Below are 4183 nucleotides of genomic sequence, written 5' to 3' on the forward strand. Positions count from 1 at the left end.
TGACTGGCTGGGTCCCGCCCTGCGGAGTCCGTACTGCTGGGCCCTCCCCTTCCCGGAGTCTAGCCCACCCTTCTCGGCTCTGATTGGCTACCGCACATCCCACCTTGTCCTTGCTCGGCTCTTATTGGCTCGCTAAAGTTCTCGCGCGCTCTGCTTCTAAGCCCCGAAGAGGCCTTTTCCGCTGTTACTTCCCACGCGGTCAGGAAAGGTTCTCCTAGTCATGAGCTAATTCAAGTTTTGTGTCTTCCTAAAAATCCCAGATCGGCAAGTCTTTGACGACTTTTAACTACTCCACTGTTTTCAAAACACATCTATTAAATTCCAAAGTTTGCAGAGTTACATTTATTTTTGTGTAGTGTTGATGTCACGTCAAAACTTTGAAACCATGACCCCACCTGTGCCCCAAGGAGAGTGCTTCTGTGCTAAAACACACTGGACGCCAATTTTTATGCAAAGGTTATTTGTAGTCTGTTTGGTACATAAATGGTAACCTGAATTGTCAGGTTTAGCAAATAAAAATACAGGATGTCTAGTTAAATTTTATTTTCAAATAAACGGTATTTTTAATGTACAGGTATGGCCCAAATATTGCACAGGATATGCACCTATACTAAGAAATGATTTGCTGTTTACAAGTTGATAATATAGAAGGCATGCTTCATATTATCTCGCAACCTTACCAGTGACAGCCTTTCAGCAGACTCCTAAGAGGTGCCTCCTACTTACAGATACCGAGAGGAACAGCTTGGTTTTTATCATTTGGTGAAAAGTTAAATGTTCAATTACTTTGGCTTATTAAGTAATAGCAATAGACAAGTCTCTTTTTCTCTGAAACTCAAGTGAATTTTGTAGCTCCAGCTTTAAAAGGACAGGACAGTTCTCGCTTCATCTTAAAAACAAAAACAAAAAGACCAGGATGATGTTATTTTGAGTTATCTTTGAAGTACACAAGGGCTAACATGTTTCTTAAAAATAAGACTGTCAAAAAGTTTTAACTATTAGCAAAGGAAATCAACCTTGCAGAACTATGTGGCTATTGCTCAGCTACACTACACAGCGGGAACATGTTGGACCTTGTGAAACTTAATTTTACCAGGAAGGGGCAGAGAAGGGAAGCTAATGTAGAAACTACTCTTGAGAAAGTGTCCATTAGTTCCTCTAACACAATGAGAAATACATTAACCAATAAGGTTAAATTATTGGCATAAATAAATAAATAGAGGGGAATGGTAAAACCTTGATAAGAGGGAAGAACATATAGCTTATTAAGGCATCAAGTGATAAATCATTAGATAGCAGAACAAATTGTTTCATTCCAACTGAATACATATTCAAAGAAATGCTTAGAAAAGATTGAGTGTTTACATTTACAAGGTTAATCTAACTCTATGGTCAAAATTTTGTGCATCTTCTTTTCATCAATATAGCCTTATTGGTATATTGCATTTGTGTATGTTGGGAGTCAAGTCTCCATGGGTCTGTTGCATTTCTGCACATCTAATTTCAAAGATAATATTACCCTCCAGGGCAAAGTTTGGGTAGGTTTTCTAGCAGCCCTTTTAAAAGACAGGACTTTCCTAAGTGTGGAGTTCCTCTCATCTGATAACAAACTCACTGCATGTGCAGCACCAACCCGGCAGCTCTACTTTACCCTGTGGGACTCTGAAGGGAGGGGAATCTATCTGTGGGCATATGAAGTTCATGTTGCCTATTGTGTTTTGAGTAATAAAGTCCTTTGTCTCTGATCCAGAAATCTCATGCCTTCTGCTAACTTCTATGGAACTGTAACAGGCTACTTGTTAGCTTGCAAGTAGAGTAAAATATCAGATCCTTCACAGTTCCTGACAATATATCTCTTTCTTAGAAAAAGGGCTACCCAGGAAAGTTCGCACCATGAAGATACACAGAGGACCTTGAACAACACAGTCTGCAGCATCTCTCTCCCTAAAGCTAGTATTTCAAATTATGAGTTTTCTAGTATAAAAAATTCAAATGAAATGATGGGGAATTTTTTTAATAATAACAATGATAATTTGCCTCCATGATTCAGTCAATATTCTATGAACAATAGCATTTGATAAAAATATAATATATAAAAACAATTATAAGTCATACATTTTTCTTTTAATTAAATACCTCATTATTCTATAAAAATAGCTATATAGAGAGTAAATACTGTGGAGAAGGAACTATGTGTTGTGCAGTGTTATTCCCCAAAACAATCCTATTGGGTATATATATATTATTATTATTCCATTTTAGAAATGTGAAAAGTGAGGTGTAGAATTGTATTTCATTTACCCACAGTTGCATAATTAGCAGCTAATTGTTTTTAACTTTATTAATACTGATTTCATTCATTCATACACACAAACTATGACCTCAAGAGAATAGGTTAGTTGGTTCTAGTCAATATTGTCCATGCTAACTCTTGAAGAAATTGTGGAATAAATATTTTAGGGATTGCAATTGACTTCAAGTTCATTTGTTGGCAGTGTGACACTGGCAAGCATAATACATCTTTAAATCTTGGTTTTCCAATGCAAAATGAGGATATTCCTTATTACAAGATCAATTAGTCCTCTTTATGTTGTAACAGAAAATCTAACTCAATATATTAAACAAGAGAATTTATTGACTTATGTGACTAAAGTCCAGGACTGGCTTCCCATTAGGTTTCATCTGGCATATCAATAGTTTCTCTCAGGATTCATATTTCTCCAGCTGATCAATCCCACCTAAAGATGGTTTGAGAATGGATACAGGAGTGATTTCTCCAGGAGAAAATCTGGGAGCAGTTTTATCAAAAATAAAATGAATGAATACTGAGCATAGAAAACATCAGGCCCATTCATATACTCATAGAGTTGTGAAGATTAAATGTAGCAATATATAGAAAGCTCCAGAAAATATTTTCCTTTTAGCTCTTATTCACTAAATATTTGTGGAGTCCTCCTATGTGCCAGGTTCCATCGTATCACTAGGGACATAAGAAGATTCAAAAAGAATGAAGGCACACTGCCTGTCCTTGTGGAGCTCACAGCCTACTAGGAATTACAGATAAGTCAAAATGCAGTTGCAACAAAGTAAGATGAGCGCTCTGGCTAGAGGTAAGCTCAGGATGCCATGGAACCACATAAGGAAGGTGCAGAGAAGTGTAAGTGTAAGGTAGGCATAGTCATGACATCTATCCCTACAAATGCCCTCAATACATGTCACCCTGTTCCTTACGTACAGATGTTTACATTCTTATCCTCTGATTATGTCACAATAGTTCCCTAGGCTTTGAGCAGCTCAACTTAAAATGACTTTTTTGGCCGGGCACAGTGGCTCGCACCTGTAATTCAAGCACTCTGTGAGGACGAGGTGGGAGGATAGCTTGAGCTCAGGAGTTCGAGAGCAACCTCAGCAAGAGCAAGACCCCATCTCTACTAAAAATAGAAAAAAATAGCTGGGCATCCTGGCATGTGCCTGTAATCCCAGCTACTCGGGAGGTTGAGGCAGGAGGATTGCCTGAGCCCAGGAGTTTGAGGTTGCTGTGAGCTAGCTGACACCAAGCCATGGCACTCACCCAGGGAACAGAGTGAGACTCTGTCTCAATCAGTCAAATAAATAAATACTTTTTTTTCAAGGTTAGGCAGAGCATTAGCAGTACAGGTAATGAAGTAAAAAGTTACCTTCTCTGCCTTCATAGCCAAGGTTTTTATCTTCCCACTGGGAAACATAGATTACCTCTCTTTTCTATTAACTGTCCAAAAAATCTGTAATTGTACATAGTTACAATTTCGTTTAATTGATGTCAGCTTAATCCATTCCCATGCAGTTAAAGTTTGTTAGTTAAAACCCCACAAGGTGGCGGCAGAGGAAACATCAGCTATGAGTATTAATACAGAGAAGCCTCAGGAAGGAAGCGAGGGAAGCCTTTCCCACTCACTACCTTTCTGAAAAGGTATGGATATGACAATATCTAGGTCCTTTTCTAAAATAAGTTTCTGGTTTTCTCTACAGCTCCTTGTGAGTGTTCCACAAATATTAAATGTTAATTATTATTCTTAATTCCTAATGAACAGCATGCAGTACATTTATCAGAACATAAACAGTCTGTTTCCAAAATGAATAAAGCATTTCTGAAATGTCTATCAGATATCACTCGTAGTCTATGCATGCAGCCTTATTTACTTTT

The sequence above is a fragment of the Lemur catta genome, chromosome 8 (genome assembly GCF_020740605.2).
Source record: "Lemur catta isolate mLemCat1 chromosome 8, mLemCat1.pri, whole genome shotgun sequence".
Classification (NCBI taxonomy): domain Eukaryota; kingdom Metazoa; phylum Chordata; class Mammalia; order Primates; family Lemuridae; genus Lemur; species Lemur catta.